Source organism: Hesperophylax consimilis, chromosome 19 (assembly GCF_061612785.1).
Source record: "Hesperophylax consimilis isolate HC1 chromosome 19, BYU_Hcon_1.0, whole genome shotgun sequence".
NCBI classification, from domain to species: Eukaryota; Metazoa; Arthropoda; class Insecta; order Trichoptera; family Limnephilidae; genus Hesperophylax; species Hesperophylax consimilis.
The window spans coordinates 24,898,924-24,926,609 of NC_142854.1; the positions used below are offsets into that span (position 1 = coordinate 24,898,924).

The 27,686-nt window shown below is 34.7% G+C and overlaps 1 protein-coding gene across 2 annotated transcripts in view; it reads right to left on the bottom strand.

Moving 5' to 3' along the window:
* LOC149415034 (uncharacterized) overlaps positions 1-27,686 on the bottom strand; it is a 155,176-nt gene that overhangs the window by 59,373 nt on the left and 68,117 nt on the right. For both annotated transcript variants that reach the window (XM_089643548.1, XM_089643549.1), the window contains one exon: positions 24,098-24,216. The gene's annotated coding sequence lies outside the window, so the exon portion shown is untranslated. The remainder of the gene's footprint in view (positions 1-24,097; positions 24,217-27,686) is intronic.

Sequence of the window (27,686 nt, forward strand, 5' to 3'; positions counted from 1 at the left end):
CGGGATCCCGAAATACCGAGATCCCGCAGACATTTTGCGGGACTAATCTCGGTCGAAAATTTTGCGGGTTCCCGCTGGACTGGCGAGATTACAGAGAATTACCTTCAATTCACTTACAATTCGCTAATGACTATTGTGCCAACCAGCTTTTAAGCTGAACGAGCTTTTTCAGCCGCTGGCTACCTTGTGTCCAATATCAGAAGCCGTTTATCAGATGACACAATTAATACTTTAACTTTTTTACGAAGCTATTTCCAAAATAATGTTTAATTAAACTTATGATGCTCATTTTACAAGAATATTGTGTGAACGTTATTATTTAAATTTAAGTTTCAGTTCAGTTTCAGTTTCAGTGCCGGCAATCCGGGCGTTTATTTTATTTTCATTTGTGTACATAGATTTCTTTTACCCACCTCACTAGACAAATTCTGTTCCGAGGCGGGTATGTTATGTAAATGTATGTCTTATCTTATTCTTTTCCAATTTATGACTTAAACTTTACCTATGTCTAACTAAAGGTATACTTATTAATAAATCATTTAAAATGTCCCAAAGAACTTGTTTTATTATAGGTATAAATTTAAAACTCTAAAAACAAGGTTGGTAGATCGAGGTCTTTATTATACGATTGATTAGATATCTAAGTCCACTCTGCTGGATCCCGCAAATACCTGGATCCAGCGGGACTAAGATTGTTCAGTCCCGCAAATACCTGGATTAACATTTTCTTGCGGGATTGCATTCCGTAATCTGGCCTATTCAGATTTGGTTAACAAACACTGCTAAAGCAACGTTTCAATTCTGAGTAGTGGTATTACACCAGGGTGATACGGAAAGTATCTTATACTTTCGTTACTGGGGGTTATCTTTAGGAAATAAACATACACCATGGATTTTTCTGTAGGCCTTTTTAAGATATATAATTCCGTAGTACATTATTTTGACGTATCTCATAAGGTTTAGCCAGCGTTAGCAATGTAAGCGCCCAAAAGTTTTTTTTACGACTTGATTACAAAACATCGACTTTTCTATTCTCTCTTTAAATATAATATACATATATTATACACATAAACCTTCCAGAAGAAATTCTCTAAATGATGGTAAAAACCCTATCAAGTTATATATCATAGTTTAGAAGAACTAAGTGCACAAACATAGAGACGTGGAAAGCGACTTTGTTGCATGCTAGTATTTACAGATTTTTTTTTGTGTTTTTTTATTCATAAAAATTTAATTATTATTTTTTTTGGTAAACTAATGTTTAAAAAAAGTTTTTTTATGCATAGCACAAAGGGTAACAATTATTTTATAAGCAATAATTATTAGCCTAAAACACTCATCCACATTGAAAAATCTCCTGATAAAAGATACATGACGCCAACGGGACCGTTTGTGCTATGCATAAAAAATCATGTCTTAAAATAATAATTAATATTTGACAAATATGATTTAAGATTTTCACGGCCAAAAGTATTTTTGTTATTTGTTTTTGGGGTATTATGCCGTGTTGCGCCAACTCCTTCTTTAGCCAACGTTTCGGACAGCATTGCAGTGTCCATCATCAGGGTTGATGTCTTATTTGAGGTTGTGTTAAAATGTGAGCTTAAGTATGAGGTTGTGATACCGTGTTGCCAGCTCCAACCCTCTGAGCTAACATTAACGTATCATTTTTTTTATTTAAAGTGGTTTTCTTCGTTTAGCTCTGGTGTATCCGTCAATTACCGGATACCAAGAACTATTAAGCTTAGCTCCATCGTCTCTATTAATGTTTACGGGATTTTTATGAATTTCAATGGCCTCCGTAATCAGCCGTGCTCTATAAGTTTTCGGTCTCCCCAGGATTTCAGGAACAAATCCAAAGTAATGCCCGGTGTCAATCAAATGCTCGGCAATTGCCGATTTGTCAGGGTGGCCGAGTTTACAAGCTCTGAAGTGTTCCGAAATTCTTTTGGAGATAGTCCGCTCTGTCTGGCCTACATAGACCTTGTCACATCCGGAACAGCTGAGTTTATACACTCCATCTGTTTCCAGAGGAAACTTAGTCTTTGCAGACCTCAGTAAGTCCTGTATCTTTGTTGTTGTTCCGAAGACAGTCTTGATATTTTCCTTTCTCAAAAGCTTGGCAATTTTGTCTGTCACATTGTGCACATAAGGCAGGAAGGCACAGCCTTTCGACTCTTGTTCAACTCTGTCTTCGTTTGGTGCAGATTTGGCTCTTATGATTTGCCTTGTCTGACTTGCTGGGTAGCCGTTACGCTCCAGTGCATCGGTCAGCTTCGTAAGTTCCGCTCCGATTTTATGTTCTTCGCATATTCTGGTCGCTCGGGTCACCAATGTATGGATAAGTCCTCTCTTCTGCGCTGGGTGGTGGTGCGAATCAGCGTGTAAGTACCGATTCGTATGGGTTGGTTTCCTATATACAGTATGCCCTAGGCTACCATCGTGTTTCCGCATCACCTCCACATCTAGAAAGGGCAGGATTTTATCTTCGTTTTCCAGTTCCATTGTGAATTTAATTTTGCTGTGGAGAGAATTAAGATGGTCCAGGAATTCGTTTAGTTTCTCCGTTCCATGAGGCCAAATGGCGAAGACATCGTCGACGTAGCGCCACCATACTTTAGGGACAGCCGAAGCTGTGTCGAGTGCCACTTCTTCAAACTTCTCCATAAAAAAGTTGGCTAGTACTGGCGATAACGGACTGCCCATCGCAACTCCCTCCAATTGCTCAAATAGTTCACCCTGAAATGCACCCGGACACTGCAATGCTGTCCGAAACGTTGGCTAAAGAAGGAGTTGGCGCAACACGGCATAATACCCCAAAAACAAATAACAAAAATATTTGACAAGTTCTAGTATCTTCACCAAAAAATTTAGACAATTTGTCTCGACGCCATCTAGTGAGAGAGTTAGCACTTACAATGCCTTTCTCATATAAAATAAAGTTGGTTGTTTTCAGGTGAAAAATGTAACAAGCAGTAATTGTTGAATGAAACACTAGTATATATTGAATTATTTCTCGGATAAGAGATAAGCCGCCATAGCTCAGTGGTCAGAGCTGTCGACTGGAAATCGAAAGTCCCGTTGGCGTCATGTATCTTTTATCAGGAGATTTTTCAATGTGGATGAGTGTTTCAGGCTAATAATTATTGCTTATAACATAAAAATTTAAATGATTACAGTTGTTTGTTTTCTACAGCCACCATACTAGGCACATGCCCGTATTATGGTAGCCATATTTCTTTACATTACAATGTTAAGATGTTGGGATATACAGAATTAAGAGAGATAAAAAAGATTTAAAAATAAAAATAAGAAGAAAACATATGAATAGAGTGGAATAAAAGAACAGTTAATTTAATTTAATGACACGAGACATTCTTTGCAATAGTTCCTTCCCTTTACCAATAGGCAATTCTGAATATATTTTATATAAAGATGTTCAGTTTCCGATTTTCTTGTATCTATATTGAGTGAATTAAATATCTTGAGAGCAATATAGGAAAATTGTCGCTGGGCAAATGCTGTTTTTGTTGGAGGAATTACACATTTTAGGTGTGACGAGTAACGCGTATGAATATTTTGTTGTATTTTTTTGATGATATTTTTTTTCCATATGTATATAAGAATAGTCTTAATGTATAATTGACGAATATCTAAGATTATATATTTTTTTAAAGTGGCTCTGATGGGTGTGACGGGTGACATTTGAATATTATCCTTTTGAAATGACACAAATTAATCAAATAAAATTATACCCGCGACCTCCGGATTTGTAGCCAAGGATCATAACCACTCAACCACGGAGGTCGTCTTATTTGCGAGATTGACGGAATTTATTCGACCGTAAAAATACAGAAACTTTTAAAATATTTTCCCTGACTTGCCAAGGCGCCAAAGAGCCAAGACGCTGATAATCACAGACGTATGAATATATAGACTAGAAATTAAAGATGAGGGGTAAAATCAACTGTTGAAGAACGAAGGGGGTAAAGCTGACTGTGATTCGTCAATAAATCAATCTGACAGTATATAGGCATCTCGCATTATAATATCACCATTTAGTTCTTAAAAGTAAAATCTGCTTTTGAATGAATAGACATTTTTACATGAGAGCGCAAATTACTCGCCACGTTATGAACAAATTTGCGAAGTCCAAATTTGGCAAAATAAATTTCTTCTATTTTTAGAGTCGAATATTTCGTTTACGTATTTAGTTAAGACACTTTTATAAATGTTCATAATTTACTTCCCAGCAACCAACCAGCTTTGTGTTTCGCGTCCAGACGTATCTCGATGTGATAGTATATGTTTCTACAACTGATCCATATTATACGATGTGAATATGCTTAAAATAAAGTAAAATAATGCTTATTTAAGGAATGTAATACGACTATACGACAATTGGGTTTATTCTTTTTTTCACATCTATTTTTACAAGTTTTCATACCACAAGCCACCATTTTGCCGTGTTATTTCGTAAAATGAACCGATGATGCCTCGACCATAGTTCGCACAAGAATTATGACGTCACGTTTTCTAAATTCACTTGAGGCCATACGCGAGCACAGCCGGCTCCAATGGAACCGGTATGGGGAGTGGGGAATAATACGCTTTTAATCACTTAGGGCAGGTCTACTAATATTCATATGTCTATGCTGATAATACTTAATACCTAAGACAGCGCTCTTGAAGTTTTTACTAGCGCCAGGCACCGTTTGGCTCAGGCCCGGTCCTGAGAAAAGTATCTCTGAGAAGTTTTTTAAAAACACATGTACAATTTTATTCCGAGATTTTTAATTTTAAAATTAAAAGATTTTTCAGAAAATTACTGTCTATGTCTGATTTCTAAAAACTCTGTACAGAACCAGAGCAACGCCGGGGACTTATTGATATTATTTTTATGGTAATTCAATAAAGTATCAAATCAGCAGACAAGGAAAATCACTCCCTGCATGAAACAACACGTCCCGTGTTCCTGCTTATCACCCATCTCTGTGTGAAAACTTCGCTGTTCCCACTACTGAGTATGATATCTGGGAACGTATTCCACTCGCACCTGACTTGACAGTATTTTCTCCAAGCCACTAAAGAGATATAACCCATTGTAAGTGTGTTGTGGAGTGACTGTGTACCGGCTGCGCCAATGTAACTTATATACTGTTTTGTCAGAGATAGCTAACTTGGTTCTAGAACAGTTCTTGGATTATTACACTCTGTAATGTAGTTTAATGAATCCACAGATTTGAGCAATAGTTATTGATGACTAATTTCTAACATGGATGAATTTTTAAGTTCTTCTTTGTACAGATATTAAATTTCATTGGTTTACGATGCAAATGTGAATGGTAGCAGAAGTCGGGGACGCCCGAGGAAGACATGGTACGACCAAGTGAATCGGATACTTGAGTCGGGCCATGTCAAGAGTCAGAACAATAGAAGAGTATGTATGAGACGATGTATGAATGTGAATGAGGCAAGGAGTGTGTGCCACGACCGAGTTGTTTGGCGGTCCGTCCTCTCTGCCTACCCCTGCGGGGAAACGGCGTGATGGTTAGTTAGTTAGTTAGTTATTGGTTTATCTGAAATCAAAAAGTTCAAACTTCTCGTTTAAATTTTCACTAGAGCAAGTGAGACTGTGGTATCACCAATTGGGGTCTGTTGTGAGACTTAAGGGAGTGAGGCGGTAAAGAGATAAGGTAGAGGAAGGTGGTAAGTACCTGGCTATCCAGATCTGGTCACCAAACATGGCTAAAGCATTTGAAGCAACTTTTCGATTCTGAAAGGTGATCTTTCACCGGAGTGATACTGAAAGTATCTACCACTCTTGAACGTGTCGCAAATATTCTGTATAGGTAATAGCAACCTGTGAAAAATCATGGGATAATCTGAATTCTCGACCAATCAGTTCAAATGTTGAAAATGGCAAAGAGCTATTTTCACAAACTTTGAATGACGCTAAAAATGTGTAGAAAATTTAAAGTTTGTTTTTTTGATTATGATTATCGTACTTAAAATATGTAATTTAAAAACGATCTAAAACCGTAGTTTCTGAAACGGTTCCAACTGGCCACAACGTCATTATGACATAGAAAACGCCAATGTCTGGTAAGACATTACCCAGTTTGGTTCTCATCGGAGCTAACTGCCTCTCTTCAGCAAAAAAAAGGTCAACACAAAAAATTCAAACAAAGCAAATCCATAGCTGATTATATAAACTTCAGGAAAACTAGGAAAAAGCGTAAAGATCTTTCTAAACATTGCTACAAAATGTACATAACTACCATCGAGAAAAATGTTTTTAAATCCAAAAATCTCTGAAAATTTCTTAAAAAAATAAACAATGAAAACACGGATTACCCACAAATAATGTAAATGAATGGAATCAGTGCAAACAATACACAGGACATTGTAAACCGTTTTTTCAGATTTCTTCAAAAACGTATAGGATGACGAAACCCCCGATGATAAAATACCCGAATAAAAATTTAGTAATGCTTCACACTTAACAAATTGCCATATCACACAAAAATCTTGCGAACAGAAATTACTTTCCTTAGACACTGACAAATCTGCTGGCCCAGACAACATTCCACCAATATTCCTTAAAAAATGCTCCAATGCATTATCTAAACCGCTTACAGTATTATTCAACCGCCTCTTGTTCCTTGGATATTTTCTAAGCCGCTGGAAATCGATCTTCATTACACCTATCCTCAAAAAAGGAGACGACACTGATATAGCCAATTATCGCCCCATTTGTATACAGTCAGTACTTCCTAAGCTTTTTTAATCACTGGTCTTTGCTGAAATCTATCCCAAATTAATAAAACTAATTGATCAAAAACAACACGGTTTTATCAAAGGTAGATCAACCGCAACTAACGTAACACTATTTCAAAACTTTATATTAGAATCATTTGCAAAAAATAAACAAGTCGACTGCATATATACAGACTTTTCGAAGGCATTCGACAAAGTATCCCATAAACTACTAACCTGAAAACTATTTGCCCTAGGAGTAAGAGATAACATGCTAAAATGGTTTACTAGCTATTTATCAAATCGTAAACTATTTGTTAAAATAAAATCTTTGATATCGAAAGCTTTCTGTGCGACCAGTGGCCTACCGCAAGGTAGTCACCTTGGTCCGGTTTTGTTTCTCATTTTCATTAACGATATAACAAATTGCTTCGACGATGTCGAGGTATTGCTCTTTGCTGATGACATCAAGCCATACAAAAAAATAACTGATGTAAATCATTTCCAAATACTACAGTCAAATATTAATAAGTTTAAAGATTGGTGCGTACAAAATAATCTGTTTTTAAATGTAGACAATTGCAAAACCCCGACTTTCTACAGAAACAAAAATCCTGTTTTATTTGAATATTCCATTAACAATACAGCTTTAGAAAGAGTCACCGAAATGAGAGATCTTGGAATTATTTTGGATGAAAAACTAAGTTTCGCCAATCATATCCACCAAATTGTAAACAAAGGCATGAAAACACTAGGCTTCGTATTAAGAACAACTAAAAAACTTTAACTCCATACAAGCCATTAAACTGTTATACATATCTCTAGTTAGAAGATAAATTGAATACAACTCAGTAGTTTGGTCTCCCTCTTACAAAATTCACATTAATAACATTGAGCGAACACAAAAAAAAATTTCTACGTTTTATAAATTTTAAATTAAACATCCCACTAGAAGACTTACAATATCATTTTTTATTAAATACTTTAAAAATACACACATTGGAAGACAGGCGTAAAATAAACGACTTAACTTTTCTATTCAAGATTCTAAACTCTAAATTCGACTGTTGCGAACTTCTGCAACTCATAAACTTACGAATACCTACAATAACAACACGACAAAATACACTATTCCAATGCAACACACATAAGCGCAATTACATTGCGAACTCCCCAATACAAAGGTTTCACACTATGGGAAACCAATACTTAGGTGATGTCGATATATTTAATATTAACTTTGCGAATGTTGTGGATTACGTAAAAGACTTATTTAAACACAATTCCTAAATGGAAGTTATATTTTTGTAAGCCATTCAAATCGCTGTATTTTTTAATTTATGTTCTTTTATTTTTAATATTTCTTTCTCATGTTTCAAAACTGTCATTAAAATTGTACCACCTACATGTAAAAGCCCTCTGGGCGTTAAATAAATAAATGAAAAAATGGAAAAGACGGTCACCTACATTGTCCGCCGCCGTTCAACGCCGCCGAATCCACGAATAAAAACGAACAGGTCGTTTTGGTGGCATATCGAAAATGACACATTTAAATCGTTACAGAAAATTTATACGTCAAAATAAAAATTCCTGCATTATCGTAATTTTTCTTATCTTAAGTTGAAAATATTTTTAAAAAAAATCGAAAAAGCCCTTATATTATAATTAACTTCTAAAAAAAATATTATATTACAGGTAGGTACTTCGCTTCAAAAAATCAGTTCCATTTTTTAAAATTAAACTTAAATTCAAAGTGAATGCACATAACAACCGAAATTAGTTTGGGTGCACATAACAATCGAAATTAGTTTGGGAATTTTTTTAAATGTATATATAGAGAAATAACACGAATTAATTCAATTAAAATTAATTTGCACACGGTAAGATTTGAAGATGCGAACTGCGGATTCGTACCTAAGGATTGTATTATCTACTGAATGTCACGTAAGACCAAGGAATTTTCTGTTCGCTACTCCAAGCGCAATACATGGTATTGTACTGTATGCCTTGGTATTTAGTATGCCTCCTTGCCAAAGCCATTAATATTCTAGACACCTACACAAACCTCTGTGCATTGTTCTGTAACGCATCTGGTATACGAAGTCACGTGAAATGCGTAGGTTCGTTGCATTCAATGAAAATGGCAAATTATAGAATCTGCTAACATCTGTGAAGTTAACAAGCTGAGGTATAAATTCTCTTTGTTGCAAAATAAATCTGTAACGTAGATATTCAAATTAACATAGACAATCAGAGAAATCGTCCCACTTTCGGTGATCTGTCAATAAATTAATCTGAGAGTATACAGACAACTAGCATTGTAATATCACCATTTGGTCCTCTAAAATAAAATCTGCATTTGAATTACTAGTCCTTTTTACAATGGCGCGCAAATTGGCTGCGTAAAAAACTTAACTACTGGGTTTTCCAATAAGAGGTGTTATTTTGAATAGCTCGCTATTTCGGTAGATAGATAAAATTCTCATTCGGAGCCTACTTATTATACTATACACCAATGAAAAACTCTGAAAGTTTATTCCATAGACTTTCAGAGTTTTTCATTGGTGGATATACAGGGTTTCCAATAAGAGGTGTTATTTTGAATAGCCCGCTATTTCGGTAGATGTTACTTTTGAAGCTGTCATTTTTTTGACATTTGACAAGTATAAACTACGCTATTAATAAAAATGGAACGATACACGCTTCAACAACGCATTGAAATTATTAAAATTCACTTGAGTGAATCAAATGCAAATCATCTTGAGTGATGAGGCCCATTTCCACCTCGGTGGCTTCGTCAACAAGCAAAATTGTCGCATTCTCTCGGAAAACCCAAGAATTATTGTTGAAAAGCCTCTCTATCCTCAACGTGTGACTGTTTGGTGCGGTTTATGGCCCGACGGAATCATTGGACCTTACTTTTTCAAAAATGAGGCTGGAGCAACAGTTACGGTGAATGGATCGCTATCGAGAGATGATTAATGATTTTTCATGGCCGGAATTGGATGGTATTGATCTGGACAACGTTTACTTTCAACAAGACGGCGCTATGTGCCACACAAGCAACGAAATCATTGATCTTTTACGATTGAATATCAAAATAACATCTCTTATTGGAAAACCCTGTACTTTGTTACACTATTTAGTTACACTTTTACAAACATTCAGAAAGTCCCATAATGGACGGCGCTGCGAACCTTTGCCTTGCTTTAGCGAACTTACTTTTATGCGCATGTCAGATTATTTCAATTTGCCCTCATCGGTGGACGATGTTCCACTGATGTCATAGTACCTATATTCAAAGCATTCCAGAACTCTCCTGGTGCCAAACTTGTGGACACGTGGTTTGCCTCCAGCTCGTCGAAATGATACCCAGATTTCGTGTTAAGGCAAGTCTTATCAATTTGGATGTCTATGGAATGCACCAATGATAATATAAAGAAGAGAGCCTGTAGCGGGCGGGCTGCGTGGATTTGATATGTATACAAATCTACAGTTTTATTTCGATAAAATATTGCAAAATCATCTTCAAAACAAGAGGAAGGTCAATGTCTAATGGTTAGTCAGTAAGAATTTTAACTCGAAAGAAGCCAGGAAGTCATTGGGGTAAGATTTGTCAGATGTTGATGAGTCTGCTCACCATCTACGAAGCGGGCTGGATCGCGAGAGGCCAGTTGAGGAAGACTACTTGAAATCTCCAACCGGACTCTCTCGACCAATCGCCTTTTACCGCAGTGGGAGGGATGGATTCATATTGTGGCAAGGGATTGTGCAGGGCTTGTAATTAGCTGCAATTTACAGCGCCTTCCCAAACCGTAAATTGTGTTCAGGAGATGGGAGATTAAAACGAGTGTCTGCACAATTGATTTAGTTTATTCGTGAGGACAAATTTTATAATCTACGCAGAGCGCGGCGACGCCGCGACGGTGGCAGAAAGAAGGTAGTACTGGCGGTTGAATCGAACGCTAAAACGGGAATGAAGATTCCTCTTGTCATGCTCGCTTGCGTATAGCAGCGGATTAATTCGCGTTAGTATTGCCACATGTGGGGGGAAATAAAGTAGTCCCACAATATTTTCGTCGTTCCTGGATACATGACCCTTTCCTTTCTTCCTTTTCTTAAAAAAAACCTCTACAAGATGAGTCCCCAAAGATGACCGGGATATTATTTTCCAAGGGGCATGTTGTGTTGGGCCTGTGTAGAGTTAATGTAAAAACGTACCTATTATTATTACACAATAAATATTGTTCACAAACAGCACACACTAAACGTTTCTAGAATCGTGTGAATACATAATAAAAACATTGTCCTTTTCAACAATAGAAATATTTAAGTCTTTGAGTGTGCTTCCATTGTTGGTCAATAATTTGTCACCATAGGCTTCTAAATAATCACCGTGATGTCATCGGTTAAACTGACATAGTGTTTCAGTAACAATGTTAGTGCGATGTAAATATTCATTTCGAGGAAATATGACAAGATATACGTGAGGAGATTAAAATACTATAGAAGAACAGGCACGCGCCGCACAGTGTGTCATTTCGTACAAGACGCTAAAAATTCTAACACACCAATCAATTATTTACTAGTAACCCTACAAGGGGTATTAAACTTTCTTTTAGTTCGTGAAGAATTTTGCAATCAAACAGAAAGATAGCAGCCAGTAAAATAAGATGTTGTTTTGTAGTTCTTATACGAAGTATGATACAGTTAAATATTACCGAAGGGGATAGTGTCGGATTATCTCAGTGGTAGAGTAAAGCAATGGCAAGGCTGAAGTCATGGTTCAATTCTTAGATGCGATCAAATATTTTTTTTGTTTCAAATATTCGATTAAGAGCGGCCAATATATTCTTAAATGGTTTAAAATTAAATAAGTTAACCTTTTTTTCTTTTTTTTAAGGGAATACCGCGAGTCTCAAGTGATCCCAACCATCTAGAGCCAGTGAGACTATGGCATCCCTAATTAAGATATGTTGTGAGGCTGAAGGTTGTGTGGACAGAAAGGAGTTGAGAAAGAGGAAGGCGTGGAGTTACCAAATATGGCTAAACTAATTTCAAGCAGGGTTTCAACTATGAATAATGGTCTTACACCAGGGTGATACTGAGAGTATCTTCCACTCTAGAACATGCTGAAAATGTAATATATATTATTTTAAATGTATAAATTGTGAAATTAATAACACAAATTCATCAAATACAATTTACTTGCGCACGCCAGGGTTTGAACCCGCGACCTCCGGATTGAGCCCTACCCCTCGACCACAAAACTGTCTATTTCGGCTTCTCAACTATTTTTCACTACTTGCACTAAGCTTTTCAAGTCCGAATTAGCTTTAAAATTTATTATACGTTCCCAGGAACAATCCTTTCCTGGAAATCTCGTACGTAGTGTCTGTAAAATGATAGAATAAGAGTCACGCATGCGTCACACGTTTATAGTAATACACGGAGAAAAAATATCCTGTTAAAAAGTGACAGCATGCCAATTTCCTGATAAATTATTAGTCATCCTGAATATGTCGAGAGCACGTGTTCTTTTTGTAATACATTTCATGATGGAATACGTCAATATTAATATCGGTATTTGTATGATTCCGATTCGTGTTCCGCCATCCTCATAAAATATTAGCTCTTGATTGATACTTAGTTAGGTTAGGTTAGCTAACTCTTTCAATTCTTTCGTTATTAGGCCTGCAGTCCAATTTTTAACAGAAAAACGTATAATTTCACATTTTTTTTAATAAATTAAAGAGTATTAAAGTGAATCATTTTTGGGGTATTACGCCGCGTTGCGCTACCTCCTTATTTATTTATTTATTAACGCCCTTTTTCGGGGCTTTTACATGAGAATATTAAGAAATATACATTATTTATTGTACATAACTGAATCGCTTCATTGACAACATTTTATATTTGTTTAAACATAAATTGAAGATGTCTACTGACTTGGTATAATTGTTAGACAACGTTTAGCCAGGGCAGAAGTGACAATCATACTTTTCCTTATGATTGACACAGTAATGCTGTACGAAACGTTGGCTAAAGAAGGAGGTAGCGCAACATGGCATAATACACCAAAAATAAATCACTATCATCTGTAAAAATCTCAAATCATATCAAATTAAGAGTATTTTATATCAGTTATTGTTTTCCGTGTCCCTCCACGACGTCATCGTTCAAGAATTGAGAAATGCATTTTTTCGTTTAGCTTATATGAAACGATGCACTGTGCGTCGTCAGGTTTCTATCCCGCGACTTCTGGACCTAAGCCACTTGGTAATCTTAGCAGTTATTGCAAACATAATTCAATACAACAATTTATTTAAACTTTCTCGAAAGATAAGTCGCCCACGGATGACTGCGAGATGTGGATATTTTATATTATTTTAACTATTGTGGGAGATACAGTGAAGCTAAAATAGAATCCTTTCTCCTATTAATTCTACAAAATGGGTAATAACATGTCAAAGCGTGTTTTTTTGGTCAGACAACTATTGCAAAAGCATTTTTACGGTCATTTTTTTCTTGTGAAAATTAAGTTCGATGTTTTTTTGTCTTCTAGTATGTCAAGCATAGGTGGAGAGGGACCTAAAAAAGTTTTTGTCTAAATTCGCGTCATTTTTAAGACGTTAACGAATTTTGGGGAAAATGTTATTATTTTTACAGACAATGTGGTGGAAAAATTTGTACAAAAAATGTTTATCCTTTTGGTATTTTACAGCAAAAAAAGTGGCGGACCGTACCTACAAACATAATAAAAATTGATTTATTCTCTTGTGTGTACCTAGGGTTTCCAGATGTCCGGTCTAGATTATTTTTCAAAACCGGACAATAGTATGTCCAGTTTTTTTTTTAAATACGCGACATATATACCTCACGAGATAATTTACAAAGCAAAAGCCGTGAGCAATTATGGCGGGTGGTAGCAAGTCTTGCTCAAATCTGTTGAAAATGGCACAATATGTGTGCAGTGTTCCCGTCTCCAATGACTTCGTACAAAGAGTTTATACTATTTATATCCATACGGACTGACGAATGAAATCTACTAGGTCTGAATACCGTGAAAAAACGAATTATGTGATTTCTTCAATTTAAATGTCAGTTGCACTGAATTTAAAGATACAATTTCAAGCAATAAACGATTATTCAAAGCAGTAGCATATAGTGCCAAATATTTATTTATTTCACGCCTATTAAGGCTTTTACATACATATACAGGGTGTCCGGAAACTCGTAGTACAAGCGGGAAACTGGTGAATCTACATCACATTTGGAGTCGATTTTGTAGTATATTTTTTTTTTATTTGAGCTTTCGTTATCGAGTAAATCGAGTTTGAAGTTGATTTTTTTTTTTTTTTTTAATCAAATTCTTATAAATTATTACTGAAGATCAAAGTACCCAACTAATTAAAACTATTTGAAAGTAAAACAAATGAAGAAACTCGGATTTGAAGCATTATTTTGAAATCACCCTTCATTTAACCCGGTGTAATCATAAAATATTTCTGCTCTGCAGGGTTAAAACATCTGTTATTCAACCCTAAACACCAGAAAAAACTTTAACCCTAAAATAGCCGAAAAATATATTTTTTTGTTTTTTTTTTTTTTTTGAAAATGCTCACACAAAAAACTTTATGTTTTTTTGGGTTCCCCATGTGGTGTAGATTCTCCAGTTTCCCGCTTGTACTACGAGTTTCCGGACACCGTGTATATAAAAAATATTTACGAAATTATACACGAAAATAGTGCAGGAAACGACTATTTAAAACAATTGCAGAAAAATAAAAATAAAGTCAAAATATCACTGAACTTGATCTACACATCATGTAGGCACAAAACATGAAAATCCAAAATATTTTATTATTTTTCTCTTATTCCGCTTCACTCTTAAAACGCAATATTTCACTTTCAAATAAATGGATTTAGCTTTATTAATTCAAAACATGATTTATTATGTCGGGGGAGACGGAAAAATACGCACTTTTAATTTTAATTTCGTTTATTAAGTCACTTACGCGACATGTCAATTGGTATGCGGCGCCGTTATAGTCGCAGCCGACGGCGACTATGTTCATATCAAGAGTTGGATTATATTCATAATATCGTATTAGAATTAAATCACAAACCAGTCTATACAAACCTAGCGTAGCCCACAAACTACTTGAAAACTGGGATATAACTCTAAAGGGGACGCGAGCAGGCGTTATTAAAGGTTCCCCAACATTTATAGTAACTTTTAGTAATAATATAACTAAATTCAAGTTTTAATTCAAAGTAAACATTCCATATTTACCGTGAAGCGGAATTCGTAACCTTTACCAATATTTTTTCTGTTTCAGTTGACAAAATTATTATGTGTTAGTCAAATCAAATTAAATACCTTTATTAAAATATTCCACTACTTGATGTAAAAAATTTCAATAGGGTATGCTTATATATTGAAGTTGATGTACTAAATATATCAACAACATCGTAGTATTTGTTTCCTAGCTGTTGAATCCGTCGCATAGGAGTGTGATATTGGGACGTTGAAATAGAATTGCTACAATAATATGGTAGGTACCTACTGTCTTGTAACCGACCTGCTTGGAGTATGAAAAGAGATTACATATAATAAATCAGGGGTATCAAACATTGAATTAATAATTTTATACAAACAGGTTAAATCGGAAATAATTCTGCGATCAGATAATTTTATTAAATTTAATGAACAAAGTACGTTATCGTAATTTAGGTTTTCTCTAGGAAAGCCCATTTTAAAATTTACATATCTTAAAAATTTATTTTGGATTCTTTCAATCGCATGTGAATGAACCTCATAATTTGGGGACCAAACCCTTAAAAAGTGATATAAATATGTTAAAAAGTGATTTTTTGCTTACCAATAGTAATAATAAATATAAGTTTTAATGTTTAATGAGTATTTCATTGTGTTCACCTTCAGTAATATTCGGTAATTTTCTGTGTTTGTTTTGGCCAATATCAAAGGGGTTTATGATTATCAAAGGACCCTTTGATTTTCGACAAATTGTAAAAAAAAATCAAAGGGGGACCCTTTGATAAAAAATGTTCGGTTTTTTTATCTAGACCATCTGGCAACCCTATAGAATAAAGAAGAATACAAGAAATGGAAGACATTTCATTTAGTTCTGAATGGAAACCAATGTCCATACTGACTTACTACATTTTGGTTCTAGCCCATTTAGCACGCGCTCTGTCTCTCTTACACTTGCCTGACATCGCACATTGCTATCCCATTTGATTGGAATGATTATTTAAAAATGACGATGAAACACAATTAATGTGGTTTTGAAATTTCAGTGAAGATTAGTCTTACTTTTGGATGTATAACTTTCAGAGTCCGTGCAGTTTGGTCGTAGCTCGGCGACAGTCGGCACCCTTCCACGCCATATCTCCCTGTGTTTCTATTATCTATGACTAAACAAACACTGCAGATTGCACGAGACGGGATTCTGTGCCGTGACTCGCTGTCAGTCACAGAGAGATAGAAAGCACGCGATCTGCCTCCAGCTATCAGGACCTTCATTACGTGTTACAATCTCAGGATAATTTATTACCTTATTTGCTGCAAATTTTCATAGAAACCAGTAACCCAGGGCCGGATTATACCAAAAACACACCAACATCTCTGCCATAGTTCACCCTAAGGAATACAATTCGTTTGGCGACTTATCGGGAGTGCCCGGGTTCATGGAGTGCGGTTTGTCTTTTGATCTTGGCGGCCGAAGCGTCTGTCTACAAGCTGCATGGAGGATCGGGAGAGGACGGTTGAGGGAAAGCTTTTTGACTTCTCCAACCGGACTCTCTCGACCCATCGCCTTGCATCTCAGTGAGAGGGATGGTTTCATACGTCCGTCACTTCTAGACACACGACATCACTTCTACCATAACTTTCACTACTTAAAAATAATTTTCCTCAGGGTCTCCTGCGTGGAGTTAAGGCGATGCCATACGTATTAATGCAAAATCATGTGTTTTTGGTTTGAAAATTTGGTCGCCTAGAAATGTTTCAGATGCTTTAATTAAATACTGCGAGTAGAATACATCTTGGCCTTTGAAATAATCGAGTATTTTTTAGATAAGTCTTTTTATAAGCCCAGAAAAATAATGTATAAGACCTATGAAAACTGCTTTAAAGTTCAAAATCTCCTACTTACGACCCCATTTTCGGTTATGATTTTATTGTTTAAGGTGGCAAATTAAGTTATCTATAAAATGATCGAAAAAAATTAAATATTTAAGCCTGAACATCCACAAAATAAAATAAAAGGCACTGTTTGGCCATGTTTTTGTCCTGCATAAATCAAAACAGGCGGATGATGTTAAGCGGGAATTCAAACCTTATCGCCATCTACGTAAGGGTTGTTATTGATTTTATCGGCTCAATTTAGAATATTACACGACGTAGTGCATCGCCTTCAGAGGAAGCTACAAGCCAAAAATGTGTATATTTTTGATATACCTTATATTGTAGGTAATAGGCATTAAAATCGCTTGACAAACGGAGTCTAGAAACGTTCGATTTCAAGCACAAAACTGGTTTTTATTTATTTTGTAAATAATTTTATAAGAAAGCAAAAAAATTAATCAAGTGAAACTGTCACAGATAATCTTAGCTATAATACTGTACTTTTTTAAAGTTGTTTCCTTTACGCGTTCATACATTTCTATTGAAAAAATAAAAAATTTTAGTAATTTACATTTATATTTTTTAATGAGTAATTTATTTTTTATTTGTATTCTACTCAAGCGAAACGATAGGAAACGTTCAATTTATCTAAAGCATATTTTTGGTATTCATAATGTACACCGATTCGTTATAAAGATTAATCAAAATAGTGATTTAGCATTAAGCTTCGCCTTAACGGCCCTCGCTACTAAATGTTTCTAGCGCGAATTCGAATATCTAACTCGCTGCACCTGGCAGCTGGCCGGTGCGTTCCATTCAATACAAGACACGCACAGAGCAAAACAAATTATTATTAATTAAAGATATTGTGATTATGAAAATTATGTTAAAATATATTTTAGAATGTAATGCAATATTACAATAGCTTGATTCATGGAGGAGGTTCTCAGTAACAACATTTAATATAACTTTTTATTTGGATTTTTTTTTTGATAAATACAATTATAAAGAGTTACAAAAGGCTTCCCTTTGTTCCAGACTGGTTTCGCAGTGCGGCGGGGCACTGTTAATACTAAATTGTATAGTTTAATTTGAAGTCACGGGTTCAAAAGCCGGCGAGGACAAAACAAATTTAATTTAATTTATATAAGTATGTCATATTATAGAATTAAAATAAATTTTATATAGTTACATATAATGAATCTGTACCTCGTTCAAAAGTGGAAGATACGTTCAGTATCACCCTGGTGAGAGACCATAATTCAGGATTGAAAGTTGCTTGAGAACGGCGTAGATATGTTTAGTGACTAGATCTGAATAGCCTGGAACTTTCCAACCCCCCATCCTCCCTATCTCTAAAAATGTAGACCACATACATAAGGAATATAAATGAAATTTCTTTTGAGGACACTTCAATGAAAATGTTATTGATCTTCTTAAAAATTCTTACATGTTTTGGTTTTAGCTGAAACCAATTTTACTTTCCTTCTTTTCGGTATTATGCACTTTGAATTACTCAGGATTTATAATAGGCATGCAGCGATTATGTCCAGGATCAATTAATTCGGGTAGCATGCAAAAATTGTAAAAGCGATTCAGCTGTTCAACCATATTAGTCTGCCGAAATTCGTCATCCCGTAAAATTTTTTCGATTTTTATCCGAGTTCAGTCCATACAACAAACATACAAATAGCTTTTTTTGTTACATGTAATTGGCCCTGAACCTGGTAAAACCAATCGTGAGATGTATTTACCAGAATTTCTCCATTTTTGCTAACATAATTTTTTTGGATTTTACTGCTTCTTATATGAGCATGCTGCGTGCTGCGAAAGGACATTTAATTTCAATCACGGTGTATTCAGAAGAAATTCCATCTGGTGTCGCACCCATATACGGATACTCTTCATGTATGAAAAGACCACACTTTTCTATGGTAATGCTTTCTAGTTCTGCAAGCTCCTTCAGGACATTGTATTCATGTTTGACTTTGACTTTGGACAATACCCTCAACACTACATCACTTGTTCCTGTATTCTCTCTGAAACCAAACTGATTGCTAGAGAGTATATTATATGTTTCTAAGAATGATACCAATCTCGACATAGCTAATCTCTCTATTACTTTTGAAAGAGTATTGAGTAAGAATATAGGTCTGTAATTATTAACATCTAGACGATCTCCATATTTAAAAAGGGGAATTACTTACAATGAGAAGGGAACATCCCACTCTCGAAGCTAATACAGTGTTTTCCAATAAGAGGTGTTATTTTGAATAGCCCGCTATTTCGGTAGATGTTACTTTTTAAGCTGTCATTTTTTGAAATTTGACAAGTAGAAACAACGCCATTAATAAAATGGAACGATACACGCTTCAACAACGCATTGAACTTATTAAAATTCACTTGAGTGAATCAAATGCAAATCATTTTGAGTGATGAGGCCCATTTCCACCTCGGTGGCTTCGTCAACAAGCAAAATCGTCGCATCTGAGGCTCGAAAAACCCAAGAGTTATTGTTAAAAAGCCTCTTTACACTCAACGTGTGACTGTTTGGTGCGGTTTATGGTCCGGCGGAGTCATTGGACCTTACTTTTTTGAAAATGAGGCTGGAGCAACAGAATGGACAACAGTGAATGGACTGCGCTACCGAAAAAAAATGAATGATGTTTTATGGCCGGAATCGGATGGTATTAATCTGGACAACGTTTACTTTCAACAAGACGGCGCTACGTGCCACACAAGCAACGAAACCATTGATATTTTACGATTAAATATCAAAATTTCACCTCTTATTGGAAAACTCCTGTATTTACAAGGTGAGATATGAGACAAGCTAATTCGGATACATGCATTTTATACACCATAACACTTAAAGAATCAATACCGCACGAGAAAGACATTTTTAAATCATTTATCACATTTGTGACTTCAGAAATGCTAGTTGGTTTAAAATAAAAATTGTCCCCTGTAACGTGAAGTTCAGATTTAAAATCATTCACCAGACACATCTCAATAGTTTTATTAGCACTGCACAAATTACTAGCGAAGCTTGGACCAATGTCACTGAAGAAGTAATTTATATGATTAGTAATTATATTTGGACTCTCTTCTATTGAAGTAATAATACTATTAATTTTCAATTTTTAAGGTGGTTTGTTTCTTTAGTTGTTTAGTGACTAGATCTGAATAGCCAGGAACTTTCCAACCCTCCTTTTCCCTATTTCTAAAAATGTGGACTACATACATTAGGAATATAAATGAAATTTCTTCTGAAGACACTTCAATGAAATAAAATGTTATTGATTTCTTCGAAACAATTCCTTTTTACATGTTTTGGTTTTAGCTGAAACCAATTTTACTTTGTTTCTTTTCGCTATTATGCACTTTTCTAAATACTCAGGATTTCTAATAGGCATGCAGCGATTATGTCGAGGATCAATTAATTCGGGTAGCATGCAAAAATTGTAAAAGCGTTTCTTGACATTATCAAGCTCGAAGTCATATTGGGTACGTAATTAGTGTCGCCAGTATCCCGTTTGCAAAAGTATGCCCGTTCCTTGCATAGTGAGTGGTCTCCAAATACATGTTTTGGACCATTCAATATATTCAAATAAAACTGTTTTATTTTTCCTAATTCATAGTCTTCCGGTACGTTATTGCATAACGTACAGCCGTTCTCAGGCGTAAAATACGGCTTGACACAATCTTCCTCAATGCTAAGGGATACTTCTAACAGTGATTTAAGTTTTTTGCAATAATTTCGAAGTGATTTCGGCATTCGATCTTTTCGACTGAAACATTTTTATACGATGTGCTTCTTTTATTTTATTGTAAGTGCTGGAATATTTTATATACTTTTATATTTTAAAAACATAAAATTGTTTATTACTATATTTATTAGAAACCCGAAAAAAAGTTAACAATAAATTAATTCTTAATAATATAAAATTGTTTATTACCTATAAACCCGAAAAAATGTTAACAATATATTAATTCTTAATAATATTAAATTGTTTATTACCTAGAAACCCAAAAAAATGTTAACAATAAATTGATTCTTAATAATACTATTTGACACTACACAGCTTCGACGGAAACGCACAGATGAAACATAAAAAAAGGCGACACACTATTATAGTCCCTACGCGCAACGCATAGAGTGGAATATTGTTGAAACGTCTCATGGAAGTGTAATAATTACGCGGAATTTCGAACTTTGAAAAAATATTGACACGACGGACCGTAGAAAGCGTGCATTCACGGCCACCTCATAGAGCCGAATGAGTAGGAGAATTCTTAGATGTTCATTATATAGTATTTAACGAAAATAAATTGTTAGTAAAAACATATATCTCGACAGAAAAATGTATTTACGATAGCCAAGCGTGGCTACATTATCGATATTTTGACGATTAATAACTTAGATTGTCGTTTGAATCTGACAATTCATGATTCTTCATACAACGATTGAGATCGCTAGTAAGGAAGGCCCTTAACGTTTAAAAAATGCATTTTAATTATATAATCTACCTACCTACAGTTGTCTCGCTATCGTGGTCGTGTCTCTCTCATACAAAACTTCAGCATACGTTCATTACAGAAAGCATTGCAATTTTTAATCCGTTCTCGCGGAGCCCCTAAAAGAAGCGCGCTCAAGTGCAACTGCCTACCTTGTCTCACAGCTAATCCGGCCCTGTCTATTCTCAACGATATTACGTCTTGATTACTCTGCAGGATACAAATCACATACCTTATCGCTGTACAAAAATAACTTTGCAGACCGATCTACATGGTTTAGCGTCATTTATTGAATTAAGGGATCGATTTTAAAAGCCGCGAGCAAATTGTATATAATTTAAAACAAACAGCTCACAGTGGGCTAAAAATCGCCTTTCATGAACATAGAGACTTGAATTTTCAAGGGTATTTTTTTGGCTAGAAATGGATTCTGCTGATCATTACCATGCTATAAAATTACGTATGAAGCAATTGCGTGTACGAATGAAGGAGTTATCATTTTTTAAAGAAAAAATTGTATGGCACTGACTGCCAACCGCCGACTGCTAACTGTTTTGGCTTGCAATGTAAATAATAATATACAAATTTTTCATAAAAAAATGATAACTAATTCATTTGTACACGCAATTGCTTCATCCAAAATTTTATAGCATAGTAATGATCGGCAAAATCCATTTCTACCCAAAAAAAATACCCTTGAAAATTCAAGTCTATATGTCTATGAAAGGCGATTTTCAGCCCACTGTGCGGCGGGCGTATTGCTTTGCGAGTTACGACTACCTTGCATTTCTCAAACTTATTAGTTATAGTGAAGTTTGGTCTGGATATTTTACGGAAATTCCGTCAACAAAATTATAAATTTAACAAAACTTTTTTTTATTGCTAAAACTTCTCTTTTCTTTCACATAATTTTGTTTTTATTTGGATTCAACATATTTATTATGATTCTGTATGAATGTTTTTTAGATTGCAATTAAAACAATTTTCTGTTAAAAATATTTAGTTATAAGTAGCCACTTTATCGCCAGTCTGAATTCTTCAAGAAAACATTTCTAATTTGAAAATGAAGACACAATTCAAAATAAAGGTTTTAGAGGTATGTTTTAACATTTTCACGGCCCAAATTATTATAGTGATTTGTTTTTGGGGTATTATGCCGTGTTGCGCTACCTCCTTCTTTCTGCCAACGTTTCGGATAGCATTGCAGCATTCCTGATTATGGACACTATAAAAGGTTTTAGAGTTCATTAAACCGAAGTTACATACAGAGTCACAACTTCACTTTATCGCTTATCTAAATTCTAGAAAAAACTATTCCAATTTTGTAAACTTATGTAAACTTAGTTAAGTTGCAGACAAACATGTGTGGGCGAAAATAGTATATTTGAAATTATTCCATTGACATGTACCTACCAAAACATTTAAATAAAAAATAAAAAAATAAATGTAAATACGAACATGGCGTTTTATTTTATTTTATTGTTTTTTTAAAGAAAGACAAACTTTTCCGGGGTACAAATAACCTGACAATATTTGAAAATCTCCTATTACCACCACATTAAGCGGAAAATATTGCTTGTGTTGTGATGGAGGATCTAGCCAGCCGAGGAATTGAACACACAATGCCTGGGTACTACCCAAACGCGATGTCAACTCAGCCAACGACCGGTTTAAGCTACAATTTTTTTCTTGAACCGTCTTATCCGTTTTCCAATAAGAGGTGTTATTTTGAATAGCCCGCTATTTCGATAGATGTTACTTTTGAAGCTGTCATTTTTTGACATTTGATAAGTAAAAACTACGCCATCAATAAAAATGGAACGATACACGCTTCAACAAAGCATTGAAATTATTAAAATTCACTTGAGTGAATCAAATGCAAATCATCTTGAGTGATGAGGCCCATTTCCACCTAGGTAGCTTCGTCGACAAGCAAAATTGTCGCATCTGGGGCTCGGAAAACCCAAGAGTTATTTTTGAAAAGCCTCTCTATCATCAACGTGTGACTGTTTGGTGCGGTTTATGGTCCGGCGGAGTCATTGGACCTTACTTTTTCGAAAATGAGGCTGGAGCAACAGTTACGGTGAATGGATTGCGCTATCGAGAGATGATTTATGATTTTTTATGGCCGGAATTGGATGGTATTAATCTGGACAGGCGTTTCCTTGCAACAAGACGGCGCTACGTGCCACACAAGCAACGAAACCATTGATCTTTTACGATTGAATATCAAAATAACACCTCTTATTGGAAAACCCTGTACAATGCTATTTAGCTATCCAATTGTCTACCTACTGACATTAGGAGCAGCAAACCAAAAGTTCCTTTAAAAGTAAAATTATTGATTATCTCCAATAAACGTATATAAATTTCTTTTTTCTTTTTATCTGTCATTTTCATAATATTGTGCAAACAAAAACCTAGTTAACAACCACTCTATAAATTGCCATTTCAACACAGGCGTTTCATACCTAGTGAGATGGGCAATTCGTCATTATTGTAATTAAATGTAATATTAACATAATTAAATAAATAAATAAAATAAATCTTTGCATAGTCATTTAAAATCGATTAAACCATTACAGCGCCCTTTATGTTTGTCTAAATTTTTTTGACAGACTGTATTGTTGATCACAATCTAAATTAAACGCCATGTTGTAACCTCACCTATAGTGTTTCGTTTGCTGTGGTACCGCTATGGCGCTGCGTGTCACGTATCTCTCGGAGGAAGCCCGGCTAGCCAGCACTAGCTAGTCGACATTCTCCAGGTGAAGGAAAGCGGCAGTCTGAAACAATAAAACAATTATGTTAATTTATTTAATTATATTAAGCAAATCACACTATTTTTGTCTATGGAACAATCCCCATACATAATGGAGGACACAATATAGTTTAAAGAAGTTTAAAAAAAAATATGAGTTCCGCACAAAAGTCCCAAATCCCAACAATTCCCTACTGTCCGGAGCCAATGAGATTCTGAAAACCCCAATATTGTTAGGTTTAAGGGAGTTTTCAGAAAAAAACATTCCAGTGGCAAACATTGAGGTATATAGTTAGAGCTAACATTGGTGTTCAAAGTATGGGCCACAAACATCGGTTAATTGTCCGCTGTGAGATTCCACGGGCTTCAGTCAGTTACAAGCGCGAGATATTGTACAAGTCGTACCGGAAAAGATAGGGAAATCAATGGTATAACATTTCATCGGTAAACAGGGTAAACAGTTTTAGGGTAGTTGATTAAATCGACTTTTTAATGTTAAAAAAAACTCAAGAAGCACTTCTTCAAGCACTTGAAGATGGAGCGCCGGCCGGTACCCAAATGCTCCGGGTAGTTCGTTGAGTCGGAAGGATTCGGGCAACATTGACAGCCGCCACACCCGCTTCCTTCTTCCTGGGAACAATTATTCTTTAAAAAAAAGTAAAATGTGTTCTTTATTGCCATATTGAGTTATATAAATAGAGTCTTGCAAAATCACTGTAAAATATTGATCCTGGGAAGTAGGAAGGGGGTGTGGCGGCTGTCAATGTCGCCCGAATCATTTGATTAAATGTTAAATAATAATTTCGTCATGAAAATTATAAATAATATTGTATTGATTGATATTTTGCTGAAATATTGCTCTCACTAACTCAGTAATAGAATGAGAAATCTGTATATTATCTAAAAAAAATAATTTTAATGAAAAAATAATGTTATAAAATTTGGAGAAAACGCACCTCAATACCAATAAGTAGACTAATCAAAACAAAACGCTTTTTCTCAGTGACGTTTTTGTAATCACATCACTGGCAAATTCAAAAATTCAAAAAAAAAAAAAAACTCTTCAGTACTTTCATCACTTTTTTTAAATTTGAAAAATTTTCTATGTATTTCAAATGCGCTATATATATCTTATTTTTTTAATTTTCCGTAAAAACAAATATAGTTTTAGAAACAAGATAAAATGATCTTTCCGGTGTACGCATATAAAATAAACATTACTTTTTCTAAATAATAAAAGTTTAATATCAAACGTGAGAAATGTTGTCAAAAACGCTAACCACATCTTTACTTAAATGTTTACTAAAATCATAGAAAAATTGAGAGAACTCGATATTTCAAAAACACATTCGTTTATTTTGGGGAATTTGTAAAAAAAACTGTCACTTCAATTTTATCTCGTTCGTATGATAAAAAATATTTTTTATAGTTAAACCGAATGTTAAGATAGCGGCACGAAACATGAATTATTCATTTTGGGTATTTTTAGGATTTTATTAATGGCACCCGGTATAAATATTTGAAGCAAACTGGAGTCTCAAACTATTTCTCTTTCTAACATCAAAAAAATTACGTATTTCCGCTTGATAGAAAAAAAGATAAAAATGCTTTTATAAAATGAGAACGACCGGTTAACATTGTTCAGAAACAAACAATACAAAGTTATCGTTGGTTGGTTCAACTCTAATAAGGAAGTTGAGTCCATTTTTATTATTTTTTTTATCAATGTTCGCATTCAAACTTAAATACTGGTATTTTTTTTAAAGTTTGTTTTCATAATTAAATTAATTCTCAAAGTTTAAATTTTATTAAGCCCGCCAAAACGAGCGGAATCCGAGCGGTAAGAGGCGGGGTGTGGGTGTGACGTCATTCGAACTGTGAAAACCACGTCGCTTAAGCATTTTGTATGGAAAAAATTTTAATTCTTCAACAAGGAATTCCAGTAATTTTTTTACCAATGTTAACCGTCTATTAGAATTGATGTTATTAAAAAAAAAAAAAAATTGATTAAGATTTCATAGTTAAATTAATATTTTAAGTTAGAATATTTGCTTTTCCCGCCCGGTACGGTACTTGTACGGTATTGCCTCGCTATTTGTTGACTTGCCCCGCGCGAATTCAGGACCACCGTGCAGAAAAGTAAAGACCAAAAGTAAAATAACGGTTTACAGCCCAGTTCACTGTGAGACTTTTCTGGGCGGCCGGCGGCCTGAAGTGTATCACATGTTATGTGACATGTATAATAATAAAAACTTCTAAGTTATGCAATAAACAACATATTATTATAAAACACTATACGAAATCCATTTCATATAATAATAACAACAAATACGTACATATATTTGACAAATCCAAATAAACGTTTGGCCTATACACCTCTCTCATCTAAACCGACCATCTCTCATGTAATAGAAAGAGATGCACCATAGGTGATCCGTTGTACGTACAAGTCACGACACATGTGACGTCAGAATTCTTTCGACCAATCGTGGAGCGTATACAGTCTATTGCTATTGAATGCTTTTTCAAGAACGTTTAACTAATTCTAAGAATAATAATATAGAAATATATTTATATATTTAGAATCGATATTTTTTGATCTACATGAACATATTTTTTATAAGTCAAAATATTTTTCACTCAACTTCCTTATTGCGCGATATAACGATGGATAATAATTATTGAACTAAGGAACGTATATCTAGTAACAAATTATAATCCAGGAAGCGGCGACGCTATGAAAGCCATAACAATAATTCGTGGTTAAAAGTTTAAATCCATTAATATTATTGCTTCCATTGCAATTTATATTGTTTATTACTTAGAATTACGGCGAGCATCGAACCATAGAGTAATTTCGACCTCCCAATAATTTATTGCGTCGTGAATTATTATGTCAGAGGTAAATTTTCTACGCTTTCCGCTAGCCCGTAGTCTATTTTCATCTACTTGTAAATCTCATCAATGATGTTTTCAAGCGACCAGAAATTATCGATTAAAGGTGTGAATGATTGTATACTAATAAGTTTTATATTGCATGAAGAATTATTACTTATTAAATATAATTATTTTGTTAATCAACGTGTAATTTAATTAAGATGATACCTGTATAGTCATTTTTGCAGAAGATCTTTTAGGATGCTGTTTAGAGGAAATAGATAAGATCTGGGAAGGAAAACGATATCTTTTCAAATTATTGGTAACCCGGTTAAAAACGAATTAATCTTGTCGAATTCCGATGCACGCTTAGTACGCAAAAAAATATAATCTGCACTTGGTTTCAACTTAATTACTATTTATGAGGTGGGAGATGGTAAAATATGCATTTAAGATCCATTATTTCTCAATTAAAGTTAGGTTTGAAGGTTAGGAGATACGCACAAATGATTAAAATAACTCATACTAAACCCTAAAAACGTATTTTGTGCGTGTTTACTTAAACCTCCGACCAAAATTGTTGCCTCCATTCGAAATTTAAGTTGAAATCAAGTGTTG